Source organism: Vidua macroura, chromosome 5 (assembly GCF_024509145.1).
Source record: "Vidua macroura isolate BioBank_ID:100142 chromosome 5, ASM2450914v1, whole genome shotgun sequence".
NCBI classification, from domain to species: Eukaryota; Metazoa; Chordata; class Aves; order Passeriformes; family Viduidae; genus Vidua; species Vidua macroura.
This window is the reverse complement of record NC_071575.1, coordinates 60,182,569-60,199,037: the sequence shown is the minus strand read 5'-3', so window position 1 is coordinate 60,199,037 and position 16,469 is coordinate 60,182,569. Positions and strand designations below refer to the sequence as shown.

The 16,469-nt window shown below is 38.0% G+C and overlaps 1 protein-coding gene across 4 annotated transcripts in view; it reads right to left on the bottom strand.

Annotated features, from left to right (window-relative positions):
- ATXN7L1 (ataxin 7 like 1) overlaps positions 1-16,469 on the bottom strand; it is a 107,610-nt gene that overhangs the window by 41,323 nt on the left and 49,818 nt on the right. The window contains exon 1 of one of the 4 annotated variants that reach the window (XM_053977117.1): positions 4,139-4,168. The exons of the other annotated variants lie outside the window; for them this stretch is intronic. The gene's annotated coding sequence lies outside the window, so the exon portion shown is untranslated. Of the gene's footprint in view, positions 1-4,138; positions 4,169-16,469 lie in introns of those variants that run through there. 4 annotated transcript variants of the gene reach the window in all.

Here is a 16,469-nt window from a genome sequence, read left to right as displayed (position 1 = left end):
TGAGCCATGAGATCCCTTGAGATCACAATTTAAAGTTATTTAAACGAGATATTCCAAATGAGGGAAAAATTAAAACAAGTACTTTTCTAACTTCAAGAAAAACAGAGCCACAGCAATACCAACTCAGCTAGAAGCTATTTTCCTGGCCACAATGCCAAAAATGTAATTGACAGTGAAATACAAAGGTAGATTTAAAAAAGGGAAGGAAATGGAAAAAAATCCAACATGACATTTCTTACCTACCAATTGCTTCCTCTGAATCAGACTATCTGTGTTCTTGCTCAAGGACTGAAACCTTTCTCCATCTGTCAGGAGACAGCAAACTCCAGAAGAGACTACAATCTTCTGGAAGTTGTCCCTTCTCAGCAAATTCATGTTCTATAGTTGAAAGAAATTCTACTGTTTAGAGATAACAAAATGTACTTCTAAATTGGAAGAATTTGATATTCAATTTGGTTTTTTCCAGCAATGGGAGACACTTAACCAAAGAAACAAGGAAAGGAAAACAAGCAGGATACTGGTATGATAAATCTCAGCTATAATCAACTGACTCCAGCTTGATTACAGAGGAGGAACTAAACTCTGTATTTGGCAAATGGATCACAGAGCAAGTCTTTTCTAAAGCTTTTTGCTGAGTCTGACAATTGTTAGCTAGACAGTACAACAGATTTAACCAGCAACGGCTAACAAGTGAAACAAAACTAACCATGCCTGAGCTATCATCCCTGGGATTTGCCTACTGTATCTAAGTACTAAGAGAAAAAGGTTTACTTACACTGAACTGCTCAAGTAGTTTCAAATGATAGCTAGAAACAGAGGATCACTGAGTGCAGGATGAGATAGAAGAAGAGGGTTATCTATCCCATCAGAAAATCATTGTAACACTTGAGGAAATCTGCAGGTGCTAAATCTACAACCTTATTACCCTCCTTCCTTTCCTCCTCCCTAGTCCCAAATTCCTTGACTTTCTAAGTTGCTTAAGGTCTGAAAAAAAAGTAATTCAAGGAAAAAAGCAGTTCAAAAGCACATTCACTATCATAGATATTACTTATAAGAGAACTCCAGCAGTTTAATTTTTTCTTATTTCTCCTCACATTTCAGACCCCTAAATGCTTACTGCATAAAAAGTGATAGCAGTGGCAATGACAAAAGGTCTGCTGTCTGTCTTTGCGTTTTACCTAAGGACATGAGGTTTATTCTCAGTATTAGGGACTAACATATTTTGGAAGGTGTAACATTCAGCAAACAAAACCAGAGGACAGATCTTCTGCTGTACAGTATTTACAAGTCTCGTGTATGGTATTTATCTTGGAATACACACTAATGAGTACAGCAGCACAAACACTACAAGGGAAAAGACTCAATTGCTGTAAACAACTGGGAACAAAAGACTGTTAAACATTCAACAATCACATCAACAGAAGGTTTAGAAGTCTTTACTTCTTGTTTACTGTAACAAGATTAGGTCAATGCCTCCCTCTGCCTCTTAGCCTCATTAAACTAGAGAAGACCATAAAAACAAAACCACTGCACTAACTCACTCATTCACTGAAAAAACTCACTGCCCTGCTCAAAGTATCGGAAAGATACCAAAGTATCGGGGGTTACTGCCACAGTAAATGTCAGCCTCTAACTTCCAGCTAATCAGCTGCATATCTGTCAAGCACATACATGCGAACCACACTTACATAAACTTTCTGCTCCCTTACTGCTCCTCCCACTACAAGATATCAATTCTAGCCAAGAACTTTATTAGCAACAGACTATGAAACACTTTCAGAGAACATCAGAGGTGGCACTTACAAAAGGACACTGAACTTTCATGGCCTGAAAGCCCCAGATCAAAGTGTGGCAGCTGGCATCAGGCATCGCATGTTACAGCTGCAGTCGTACTATGAATCAAGAAGAGATGCAATTTCTTTTTCTCTTTTTCTGCTCTTCTTCCCTTTTGAAACATTCCTGGCACACCTTTGGCTTCAATCTGGTATTAATCCATGGTTGAATTACAGTGTATGGATGGAGACGGGGCACATTGTATAACACAACCTTGAGTCTTCTAGCATTTGCTTCTTAGAATAGACTGCTCTCGCCCTGCAAGTACAGTGTGTATTGTTGTCTCCAGATGTAGCCTCATAGAGTCAATATACTGAAAAAGGCCTGCTGAGTCCTCTTTCACAGGCAATCTTGATTCATCCTTTATCAGGGACCTCTCTCTTGTTAGTAATTTTATGCCAATTTAGGAGTTACAATTATTACATACTCTCCCACCCCTTCCTGACTAACTGTAAAATTATTAAACATTAGAGTTACATGGACTACTTTTGTAGGACTTCTGTCTTCCTCTTTATAATTACCTGTCAAAATCTGGTACATAGTGAGTTTTAAACAAACCATTATATGCTGGTTTTGTATTTTAATTAAATATAAAGCAACACTGCTTAGATACCTCAGGATATTTCTCACTTTACAGAAATCAGAGCTCATTTAACAGCCATAGTATTTCACAGACTTAGACACCTCTATCAAATAACATTGGTTTCAAGTAAACACGTAGGTTTTATTTTTTCCCCTGAATAGTCCAATGAAGTTTTCCAGTGTCACTTAGAGTCATAACCATTTAGAAAAATGTAACAGAGATATAGAACTTTCTGGCTTTCTCCTTTTAAGTTCATTACAACAAATAGAGGGAGACTGTAATCCATGCACACAGCAAGTAATCCAGTTGTAATTCATACCACAGCATAGCAGAGGTAATGCGGTAATGCCAGCATTAAACCTGATACTATTCAGCCCTTAAAGCTTGCAGGTAATCCCTCTCTTTCCAAGAACTGCACACTAAGAGAAATCAGATATATTTAAAGAATAATTCGGTATCATGAAAGTTTTAAATGAAAATTTTTTCAAATGAAATAATTTAAATTGAGCTTAGACATCTAGAGCCATATTGAGGCTTTCAAAAGCAAACACTCAGCAACTGCCTTGTTCTTCATTTAAAAAAGCTCTATGGAATACATATAAAACATTGCATTAAAAAGTTGACAGCTGCCAATTCAAGAGTCAGCAGTTCCCCACTGGAATATTTTGTTTAAACTATTTTGGTACCACTGTCATGGTATTAACCAAATTAAAAAAAAAAACTCTCCATGAGATATATATTTCTAAAATACTATCCATTACCAATGTAATCATAGTTTGCATTATTTTTAACCACATTGCTACATATGAAATATATCCAAAAAAATGGGAAAACAAAAAACAGAACATACAAACACATACTTAAGGAAGAAATCAAGGTGACTGCTTGAAAATATGGGTCTTGCTAAGTTTCTAGTCACCTGCATGCATTTCTCTTTAATCTTTCTGAGGCTGCAGCAAATGGAGCTTAGTGTCTGCTCTCAAGCTAAAAATCTTTGCAATAATTTGTGTAGATTTGTGCAGATAAAAATAAAAATCACAGACTATATTAGATTCCAAGACTGTAAGCAACACGAACTATCATATCTGCACAACAGCATGCTGATATAGTTGGGAAAAAAAGTAAAAATAATCACAGTACAGATAACCAAGGGTCAAAGTTCTGGTTATGCATGAAGTTTCAGTATTGGCACTTCCTGTTCTGAGTCTAAAATACTCATAATTAAATCTATTTTCTCCTTCTTTTCTAAAGTAATGAACTGCTATTCTCTCCCCTCCTTCATATATCTACACCTGATTTGCTCACTTACATTACCGTGAACTATTAGGCCAGTTTGAAAAGGTCTTCGGTCCACAAGAGGCATTGCCACACTCAGTCACGCAGGCCAGGGCTGCGCTCAGGCATCCTGCACAAGGCTCAGCCCAGGAGCACCCTCCCGGAGCGGAGCGGGGCGGGAGCTGGATGCCATCCTAGCACTCTGGAACACCTCAGCTACTTCGGACACCGCAGGTGTCGCCGGCAGCCCTTCAACACGTGTCACCTCCCTCCGCACCGCGCAGGTATGTAAGGCTGTGGATGTTTTTCTCCAGCAACCGCTGTGTCCTACAACCTCGTGCGGCTCCTACACCAGGTTTCTCACGCCGCTCGAGCACAGCAGCAACAAAGCAAGGCAGGATCTGTAGCGACCCTCACTCACATTCAGCCCGCCGCTGCAAAACCCACCAGCAGCACCTTCCCCTGGCGCGCTGACAGCTTCGCCTGCAGGGCTCCGGGCCGTCCTTCGGCGGGGGCCGCCGGGCCGCAGGCGCCGTCAGCGGCCGGGAGGCTGCCGGGAGCGGAGGGCCGGGAGGAGGCGAGCAGCGAGCCGGGAGGGGGAGAGCGGCGGGCCCGGAGCTCCCCCTCCCGGAGCCGCCGCCGCTGCCGCCCGCTCCCGACATCCGTCTTTCTGCTCCGTACCGTCCCTATTTACGCGACGAGCATGGAAAGCCCCAACAGCTAAAGGTCAGGATCAGCAGAGTTAAATGCAGAGGTAAATGAAACTCGTTTCACTTACCACAGGATTTTTCTCCTGAAAACTCGTCAAACTTTTAATTTAGTTTTTGAAGGCTTAGGGAAAGTCAGTCCTTTGATCAACAGTGCCACAGCTTCAACCACTGCTGGCAAGGATACACACACTTGTCCACATTAACTCCAAATTCAGGTTCTGTACTCCACACAATAATGTATGGTAACTGGTAATAAAAAATGAAGCTTCTGAGGCTCTGGTTATCTTTGATTTTTACACACTGGAGTACAAGCGGACCAAGCAGATTAAGATCCTGTTACAGTCAGCTGCTGGATAAACACAAAGGTCTTTATCACCTATTTTTCTTCTTACAAGTACTCCATACTCACAAGTATGCAGATATCACAGCTATGGTGTCACCACCCAAAATAACAAGTTCAGTCAACAAGCTGAGCTTTGCTGTGGCACAGCTCTGCATATTAAAGCATCCCTGCGCCAAACCCTCAGCCAGCTGACTGCTGCTGGAAATGGTGGGTTCCCTGTTAACCAGAAATAATTCCTTTCGCATAACTCTCAAGATTTGGAATGGCAGCATGTTCAAAGTTTAATGATACCATTATAAGTAATTTGTTTCAACTATATGTAAATAGGCAGCCATTCAGCTCTTCTTACATACATGCAACTCCTCTTGCAGTGAAGGAGTTGCTGTCTTGTCCACTAAACCCAGCCAAAACCAAGCAATTTGCAGCAGACCAGCATGGGACCTCAGTTTAAATGCAAATTTATTCTTACAGCTGTGTCCAACATGAAACATACCAACAAATGCCAGCTCACACCGCAATGTATTTTACAATGTTTCAGGATTAAATTCCACATATTTGAACACATACACGGAGTGGTGCTCCCCAGGAAATTAAGCTAGAATTGTTCTCTGGAGTGCTGCGTTCCCTGGCTGCACACCCTCCTGACTACGCAGGGATCCCAGTGGGGCGGAAGCAGGAATGGCCCCAATTTATTCAGGTTTCTATCTTAATCACAGAATCTTCTGCCTGAGGCCTTGGAAGAAGATGGGGAGTGTGAAAACAGAACCAGAACTCTCAAATATTACTTACAGTAAGTAAACTCTTCAGAGGAGAGTGTGGGATTCAAATCACTCCTGGCAGTGATTTCAATTGGACAGAATTGAAAGACAGAAGAGAGAACTGGATTCAAAATATCCTGACCCACTAGATCCAAAAATGGAGCCCAGAAATTTAGTCAATAGATCTTTGAAGGTGCATAACCAGTTGGTTTGTGGCTTTGTTTGGTTGCTTTGTTCTTATTTAATTTGAACATGGGACTTGTAGTAAAAAATAAAACACTATATTTTTGAGGCCTAGCTAAACAAAATAGCCCTGAATACTTCTGGGATTCCTGTTTAGGAAATCATTCACTGCAGGTATACATGCCTCACAGAAGAGGCCAAGGAATAATGAGACACAATAAAATATGGAAGTATAAATAAGGAGAAGAAACAATAATAGGTATAGAAATAATAGGCTACACACAACACGCAAATAAATAAGACAAATAGGTACAATGTTAAAAACTGACTGGGAAAAAAAGCCAGCAAAAATGTATGCTTGTAAAAAGTTCCAGCTAACATAAGAAATAGAAATTTGAAAGGAACTAGAGGTTGTGTGGTATAACTCCATCGCTTTATGCCGAGGACATTACACACTGCTAATACCTATTTGTATATCTCAGATTCATGCCTGTGGAGCAGCTGTCAAAGCATGTTGTAACACATAATCCTGGGGATCCACGGGGCTGCAATGCTGCTGCAAAGTGAATGGTGATTGCTGCCTCACGTCAGCATGGGATAAAGGTCATATCAGAGGTCTTGAACGGCCAGTAAGGCATTGAGTGATCATGAATATTTAGAATATAACACAGAATAACACATATTTAGAATATAACACAGGGAGAGTTAACTTCTATAAAGAAACAAATCAACGCATCAGAATTTTGGGAGGGGGGCAGGTGGGGAATATGCATAGTAACCATGCAAACAATCTAGCAGAAGTAAATTCAAAGCAACGCTTTCACTATCTGAAAATAAAAATCCATCTTCTGAAAACCAAGGCTGATGTTAGCTTTTGTTTAAAATATAATCAGGATCTTGACAGTTTTCTGTACCTTAATATTGGGCATCTCAAGTGATCCAGCAATAAATCACCTAAACTAAATGTTTCAGGAAGTGATAACCAGTGCTTTAGTTTTCAATCTAAAGTGAGAAATTTATCAACAATATTAAGACACATATTTAATTAGGAAAGGACTTCTACAGTTGAGCTGAAGACCACAGACATTCATCTTATAGATTAACTTCTGTAAATACAGAAGTTATACAATGTGATACTAACAGAAACAGTTTGTGCTAATTGACAGACATGTTCTACATTTAATCAAATTGAGAAAATAGTGCATAGGAAAAAAATATTTTCAAACTCTAGAATCTTAATACAGAAATTTCTGGACAGAAACCACAATCTGTAGAAAGGCTAAGAACAAAACTAGTTAATAGTTAAAATAACTATTCATTGTAGGTAATATGGGGGAAAGGATTTTTTTTTGGTGGAGGATCACTTTTTTTGCTCATCTTGCAAGATTTAATTGTCTATGAAATAAGGAGTAGCTAAGAATGATTCTTTTGTAACCTGTTTTCAGGCTATAAATGTGTTTCTGGTTATAGTAATGCCACATATATCATTAATAAGACTGCCTACTTACCAAAGCCTATATACAGACATTAACTTGCCTGATGTGAGCATGAAGTTAGGATATCAGGGTGCATTTAAGCTTATTTTTAAAAGAAAACATTTAATCTCTGTAGTTAGATTTGGACTGATGAAATTGGGTTTGTGTGTATTGAAGAAAAAAAGTGATATGACAATAGCACTTTATGGTGACTCTTTTATGCTGTGCATCAGAATACTCCCATAGAATTTTCAACATGAGGCCCAAAATTTAAATATTAAGTGCTTTCCTGATGGACACTGGCATTATCAGACAGCTTGCACATTTAAGCTACTTGAACACAGGAACATTTCTTAGTACCCAGCATTCGGAGACCGCCTAGTCTGGAATGTATATTGGGACTAAAACTTTAAAATCCAGAAACAAGAGTCCAATCTGTTGGAGTGTACATGTTTCTTGATAAAGCTGTGCAGGACTAAAGCAGTGCTAAAATTAATTTTGTTTCCTTGCACTGCTAGGTAGGTCAACATGCAGGATTTTTTTCCTACCTAGAAACAAGGCTATGGCTTCAGCAATTCAACACCATCAAAACAAGAAGAGACTTCAGGCAAAAAACTTTAACCCAATAAAACACCAGCACGTATATTTGAGTAGCAGCTGTATGAAGCATTTTGGGTTTTTCTGTATCTGTATGTTAATCTCACTCTGAACCCCAAATCACGCTTGTGTTTCAGTACTGTGGATATTTCAGCACTAAAGGACAGAAGAGGGGTGTTAGAGAAATGCAAGTCAGAGTGCTTGAGAAAGCCAAAATTGTCATGATTTTGCATGTGGAGATTATTTCAGAAGAATCTCTGAATCTCTAGCTGATCATTTCTGCAGATATCTTATCTAAACCACATTTAGCAGAAAAGAAGACAGAGGACCCAGATTTCTATGAATTCCTGGCTCAACTCCTCCAACAAATCAAGCATCTAATCCATTTTCAGAACCACACTCTACAAAGCTGTGTTTGTGGCCTATAAAACAATCCTTTTACTCTTAAAGCATTACAGACCTTCATAAACAAATCAAACTGTTGTACTGAGGAAGAGTACAAAGCTCTAACAAGCGGCACTTGACAGACACTCAGTTATGTTTATATTACGTTACAGATGAGACTACTGCCTCAGCAATCCCAGCTTTTCACAGCAGCTCCTCCAGAAACCCCATAGCATTCTGGAGTCTTGTTTAATCTCTTGGAAAAATGAGGAACACTGGTTTACTTGAGGTGTGCCTTAGTCCTGCACAATCCACTCCTAAATCTATAAATTAGACTGTTATTTTTGGGAAATCCTAGAAGGACTGACATATAGCCATATTCTGAGATAGTGCCTTATTTTTTCTGCTGATCATCTCCATGTATCAGAATTTGTCCATATTTGAGGCACGGAAGTCCACTCCCTTTCACCTGATTTCAGTCAGACATGCATGAAGTTTGCTCCATCCTACTCATACAGAGATGTATGACAAACAGGGTTCTCTTCCTTTTCATGCTCTATCCAGCCAAAAAGGTATTGTTCATATAGGTGTCAAAATGTATGCAAATCACATCTTAAAAATCAGTTTCTCACAGCATAATAAAAGTCAATCTACCCTCTGCTTTCTCAGGAAAACATAATCTTTTCAGAAAGTGTTTATTTAATGTCTAGCCCAGGATTTCTTGTTTCTTGGTCAGGCCCCCTAGGGGTTCCTAAAGGCCAGTTTGTCTTATTAAAGATGAACTATCATAACAACAAAATTAAGAACAAGTTCTGTTTCCGTTTTTGAGTTGGACACAGCCTTCTTGCTGTAAACCTTCAAACCTAATCTAGGCAAGTTGAAGTACCAAGAAGTGACCCCACTGTCTTTCCAAAATAGCTACAGTTAATATTGTGCAATCATGTAAAACCCAGTCTTTTTTCTCAGTTGCTTATAAATGACTTCAAACACTTGGGCACCTCACCAGTGCCATGGGTTCAGCAGTACCACTGCAGATGGCTCAGGTACACATCATGCTTAGGTACTTCCAGGATAACCAATGAAACTAACCCAACAAGGAACATACATCCCTCCTCCTACACTTAAACCTGAATTCAGCAAGTGAGCTCATGGACACAATACATCTTCAGTACTTCTGTCATACAACTTTTTCTACTGCTCTACGTCTCGAAAAGTTTTTGAGTATTTTAAAATAATATTTACTAACATAATTTACTGATAATATTTATTTATTTAATAATGCTAAATGATACACAAAGAGTTAATGAATTCACAAGTAAAATATACAAAAAATAGGATTTCTTAAAGGAATAATGCTGCTGTACCTTGAAGTGGTTTCTGAAGTTTATTACTTTTGTCCTCTTATACACACTGCTTCCTTAAGGTGTTACAGGGCCTCAAATGTATCCTTTAACTACCTATAGCAAATAAGAACAAATCTGTTGCTTGATGCGTGCAATGCTGCTCAAACCTTCATAGGCATCCTAACATTATACTTCTTAGCTGTGAAATACCACAATCACAGGTACTAGTTGGTATCTCTTACTGACTTAATTCAACTGATAATAAAGGGTTTATTTCAATTAGTCTCACATTAGAATCAGTGATTTAGATTTAAATTAAATTCACATAATTTTCATGTCCTGTGGGTATGCATGTTTTGACAGTACTGCAAAAACGTGCTGCAAGTTGCATAGAAGTTGATTGAAACCGTCAAACCAGTATTTAATTGCTTGCTGACATGTACCTCAAAAATAGTCCAGAGTGGATTTATCTGAACATACAAAAGCACATGCAGAAAACACATTTTAATGACATCTCCATGCATTGAAGATATACAGATTTTATTGCTACATTTTTTATTCCTGAATCAAATGCAGGCTTTTGCCTGTAATTTGCTGTATGACTACATGCATCACCTCAGACTCTGAGAATTCTTTTTTCCATATAATGCATATTATAAAATAATACTTCCAAAATTAAACAAACATTAAAAAGAAGTTTGAAATATAAAAATTTCCTTACTTCTTTTGTTCTGATCCCCAGCCTTTGAAAATCTGTAACATCTGTGCAGTCTCATTAAATACATCTGCTCAGATAATGTACAAGAAAAGCAATCCATAAGCAATGTGTAAAGTTCATGAAGTTTTTGCAGAAACTTGTATGCAATCTGTCATTTTTTCTCTCCTTAATTTGGTTCTGCAGAAGGCAATATTCTGGACATGTAGTCCAGCAGTCCTCACCATTTTTTTCCCCACTTAAATCTCATTTTCTCTAATTTTTACTTTAATCCTAATCAGTCAGTAAAGTTTTAGAGTCTTCTAGACTTTATATGTTTTTTGGTAATTTTAACAGGCTTACTTCACACATTAAAACCTACTCTTCATCACATCCCTCTTTAGGGCTGTGAATTCCTGCTAGAGAAGAGTGCTTTTGGGAGGGGAAAAAAAAATAAAAAAAATAAAAAGAAGCATGTTGCCACCAATTCTTAGGTCATAGAATCACAGAATGGTTTGGGTTGGAAGGACATTAGAAGTCATCCAGTTCCAACCTACTAGCCATAGGCAGTGACATGTTCCACTAGACCAGATTGCTCAAAGTCCCTTGAACACTTCCAGGGATGGGGCAGCCACAGCTTCTCTCTGGACAACCTGTGCCAGCGTCTCATTGTATAGAATTTCTTCTAAAAGCTAATCTTAACCAGCCCTTTTTCAATTTGGAGCCATTGCCCCCTGTTCTGTCACTACATGATCTTGTAAAAAGTTCCTCTTCAGCTTTCCTGTAGCCCCCTTGGTACTGGAAGGTGCTCCAAGGTGTTGCCCAAACCTTCTGTTCTCCAGGCTGAACAAGCCCATCTTTCTCAGTCTGTCTACACAGCCGAGGTGCCTCAGTCTTTGGATCATTCTTTGTGTCCCTCCTCTGGATTTGCCCCAACAGGTCCATGTCCTTATGATATTGAAGGCCCCAGATCTGGATGCAGTACTCCAGGGGGGTCTCCTGAGAGTGGAGTAGAGGGGGAGAAGCACCTTCCTCCACCTGCTGCCTATGCTGCTTTTGATGCAGCCAAGGATACGGCTGGCAATATATCAATCTAGTTATGTCAACAGCCTGTAGGTACCAATTAAAAAAAACCCCTGAAATCTGAACCAGACACAGGCCTGAAAAAGACCACTTTAAGATAAATTCAAATGGTAAATCTTTCATCTTCAAGGTCAGGTGTCCTTTTCAAAATATGTGCTTTTAAGATAGTAGTTTAGAGAAGACAGGCAGAGCTGAATTAATAATTAATTGTGGCTGCTGTTCCCTGTGCAAGTGCCACTCTGAACCATGCATTCTGAACCATGCTTTTGCCTTGCACCATCTCTGGCATTCACCTGCTGGCCTGATGAGTGAGCTTAGTTGCTAAGCAGAAAACTAACCAAAGAAAGGGAGAAAAGTTGCTAAACCACAAATAAATCCAAATGAATAGCCTTCCCCTATTATTCAATAGTAAGTTGAATAGTGTCACTACAGGGTGAGATGAGCAGCAGGGAAGGAAGAGGATCCCTGGACTGGGGAGGAAGGATGAGGTGTGAAGAGTGTGCTCTGCCCTCTGCAGCAGTGTGCCTTCAGATCCATTTGGGACTGTCTGCCACAGTGATAGTCAACAGAGCTGTAAAAAGGGCACTGATGTCACCAACAGAGAAAACATCCCAGAGAGAGGATCATGTTTTAAAGTTACTGGAGGTTTTGCTGCTGTTGAAACAAGCTCTTGCTTATTTTAAAAAGACCATGGTTGCCATTTGGTTATCAGTCCTTGCTGTAAAAGAGCATTTGCACCTTGCGACCTGTGGCTGCTCTCACAGTTGAGTTTCCAACCCATCTTCTCTTTCTCCAGTCTGTACCAATTGAGGCTTAAGAGTTTATTCTCACAAAACATCATTGACCACTGTCCTATTTCAAACAGTGTTAATCTGGGAAACAATATCAAGTGTGGTAGTCTGGAACCAACTACGTGATACTTGTACCACACTGGTACAAGTGTCTGGTCTTACCACACTGATACAAATGCCTGACTGGTCTTAGTTAACCTATCTGCCTTCAGTTATGGCAGCAGAGAGGACGTGACAAATACAGTAAGAACGAGTAACTAATATTTTGAGAAATGTGATGAGGGTTCTGTAAAGAACTGCATTAAAAAATGAGAGAAACTTCACTCATTATCTCTGTGTATCATCAAGAAAAAGCAAACCTTACTTTCAAGAACAAAATACTAGAAAAACTTAGACCTGCTGAGCCTACTGGACACCGCAGACCTACTTCATCAGTGACTTCTGTATATCTCAGAAATGACTATTAGAGAATTAATACAGAGTATGAGGAATTTGTTGTAACAAATGACTTGGGACTCAACAGTATTATAATATTAGTACCTTCCTTGAGAGACAAATACAGTTCATTAAAAAAAAAATCTAATCCTGACAATGAAAATTCTCTGTACCCTAAACTTTAAAATAAAAGCATTTTGCATATTTCATTTGCCCCAAACTTTTCAAATAAAATAGGAACTAGAAATACAACTGTTGTACTATTTACTTTCTCTCTTAGTTACTTAAGCCACATTTTTTTTAGTTAAAATAATTCTTAAAATAAAAGATTTAAGAAAAATAATCTCACTACATTAAAATTAAGTTCTACATTTAAACGAAGTTTCACTATACCAAAATTGACAACATGGAATAATTAAAACATAGGTTGCCCATCAAAAGAAAAACCAGGGTGCAAGACAGTGTAAAACTGTTAGTAATGTTCATATGCAGCACAATCAAAGCGATTATTGCATTTCTTACAACACTATATGAATATTTCACACATCAGGAAAAGAAAAATCACGAAAGCAAGAGGCATGAGAAAGCCTTTCGATAATGTAAGTACAGATGGATTACAATGTTAAAAAAACAAAACTGCTACAAGATGAGACCTCTTCTGTAAATGGCTAATGCACATTAATAAAACCACTACTAAACATCACTGCAGGTAACAATTTACTTTAGATTAATATCACCTAAGCCAAAACATATTTTAATGTAACAGCATGGGTTACATTTTAAAACAGTTTAGTCATTTGAGCCATCAGCACAATTCAATGTTTCTAGGAATGCAAGTAATCTTTATTAGGCAGCCAGCTGCAGACATTGCTGGAACTAAAGTTCCAGAAAAACTGGGAAAATTACCATTCATATGCTTTCAAAAGCTTACCAAACACATGAATGGAAGCTGTGTTTGAATGGCAGAAGTCAAACAATTTGGAAAATAAATTAAAGGAAATAAGTAGCGATTTATTTGCAATGTATTTTTTCATTCTACATAAAAACGCTTGTGCTTATTGACCAAGATTTGGTCCATACTTACAAGAAGATACTACTGCAATGATGTATTTGAAATAATCTTTGAAAAAAATTAACTAGGAGCAACTGCTTTAAAGAATTACTTTCCTGCACACAGCATCAGGCAGTGATGACTAATGGGGAGAGGCGCTGCTCGGCCAGCTCAGTCCCACAGTGTGGGGGAGGCACTGCATACCACTGAACGCTTGCAGGGAATGTGAAGCAGATACTCTTGTATCACAGGGAGATAAACAGGGCAGTAAGACAAATAAAGCTGCTCAGCCTTTCCTCCTGTAGTATTTTAAAAATATAATTACACTAAAATTTAGCAGTTTATTTTAATGTTATGAAAAATACCTTTATTTCCATATAAAGGGAAATTAGTAAAGCTAATACTGAATGGGTTTCTTACCCATAGATGTCTACAGTGTATTCACCTGATGAAAATTAAGTCCAGGTCTCCATGTCCATTACACATGATAAAATGTGCAAAGCCCACATGACAAAATCTTAAATTTTGTAATAATACTTATTCTCTAACTTTCATCATTCTTCCTTTTTATGTGAAAATCAAACATTTTAGGGCACAGTACAGCTTCCTATACAATAGTTGGAAGCTGTCATTCTTCAATTCAAACAAGTTATTAACTATTACAGCTTTACCCAGCAACACTTCTCATTAATATTTCTAGATGATGTAAAGAAACTTCTTGGTTTTAGTTTAAAAAGCAGAATTTAAGTTCTTTTAAATAGGTATACTTTATAAAAAATAACAATAAAAAAGACAATGTTTCAAAACTTCCAAGAATTTCTTCAGATCATCTGAATGAGAAACATAATACATCCTACTGCTCTTTCTAATCGCATAGGAAGTAGAATTAGCTAATGTTATGCTGACCACACTTTATACTCTCAAATATTAGGGAAGTTAGATGGAGGTTCTTGGCAGAAACTTTGTAGACTTGGAATCCCCAAGCCATTTCTCCCAAATAAGATCAGTGCACATCCTGCTAACCAAGGGGATCTTGAAGAAGTCACCTATACCTGCACAACATAACACGCCTGTGCTATAACCATGGTTCTGCTTCCACTTGGATGGTTCAATTATTTAGGATTAAACTGACATTCCCAAAACTAACCATTAAATGGAATATTTTAAAACACAATTGGGACTAATCTGTGTGGTTCAGCTGAAGCTGAGCTTTAAAGTGAAACATATCAGAAAAAAGGAAAAAGCAAAGCCTAACAAGTAAAACCAGCTTAGGTCAACAATGATGTTGTTTCATCCAGTGTAAATGTCTTAGGTGAATTGCACTAAAAAAAAATCCTACTTGAAAGGGAAAGAAAGAAAAAAAAAGAAAAAAAAAAAAAAAAAGAGAGAAGGGTCAGACAGGGTGAAACAGAGCCTTTAAAAGCCCGGAACAATTTGCAACACAAATACTGAGGAGCAAGCAGCTTCCTCTTTGAATGAAGCAAGGGTCTCACCCCTTCCTGTGTCACAAGTCCCCACACATATTATGTTTTTCTACTGGCAGTAAAATAAACATCAGTTCTATCAGCTTCACAGACATGTGTGCATCAAAAAAGACACCATATTGTATTCCATCCAGTTTTAGAAGAGATAGAAGACGTATTTGAATGAGCATCTTCAGATCTTTATTGCCTGAACTGCTCTATAACATTACTTGTGTTGAAATAGCTCATAACTTAGACCTCATAAACAAATATTAACTACAATTTTTAAAGCAGATTCTGTAATAACCTAAGAACACAAAATTACTGCTACAAAATTTACAAAAAGAACACATGAAGACCATGGAGAAAACGGTACCTTGGCAACTCATGCAACTCTATAGTATGCCTTATAATGCTGAGTTAAGCTACACTTTATGCATTAATTTCCTTCATAGACATAAAATGCCCAGATCTGCAGCTAGCTGACTCTTACTCAGACACCCACAAGTTTCAGATTATTATTTTAATTGAAGTTATGAAGGTTGTAATACTTTTTCAAAAAATGAAAGTAGCAGTGGACCCCTCAAAATCCTGTCTGGACAGATCTGAGTGAAGCACCATTTGCAATCTGCCACAGCTAAAGAAGAAAAGGCTGCAAAGTGAAGGTATGATGTGCTGCTGCAGCAGAGGAGACAGTTGTGTTAGATCATACACACGTAAAAACACCACCTGTTTTACTTGTTTAACAGTTGATATTACGCAACTCTGACTGCAGAGAGATGCTGGCATTTGTATATCCTCTTCCCATTAGTCAGAGTTTTCCAAAAGATAATTCTATCTCTTAAGTGTTAAAGAAAATAATTATATTGTATTTTCTTTTTTGTGTTATATGTATGTTTTGGGGAAAAAAAAAGTCAGTCTAACCCTAAATTAAACATTAAAGTCTAAAACAACAAAATCAAGACATTAGGCAATTCTAAAATGACATTAAACTAAGTTTAAAAATTGAAAATATTTCTGTTTTATAAAATGCAACAATGGAGCAAAATATCAATGAAATATAAACAGCTAAAACGAAGTCTTGCATTAAACTAGCTGGATTTAAGTGTTCAGTGGAATGAATTTGTTTCTATAGCTCTCCTTTCTAAAGTATAGTACTTGAAGCTCTATGTATCATTTATTTGAACTTTGTTTCACCTCAGTGATACCATCTTGCTAGAATTGTCACTTTCAAAGGTACCTATCACAATGATCTCAAAACTACTAAGGTCCGTGAGACACGGTAGTTCAGTCTATGTGGTTTTGTTTCTCTAATTTATGAAAATAAACTAGAGTGAAAGCTGTGAAGGTAACATGGACTGGATATGCAAATATTCTGACCTGTCCCTCTTCCTAGTTCCAACAAAAAAAACCCCAAACCCTGCTAAGTGTGTTCCTTGCTGCAGGATTGCCATTGACCTTTCATTCT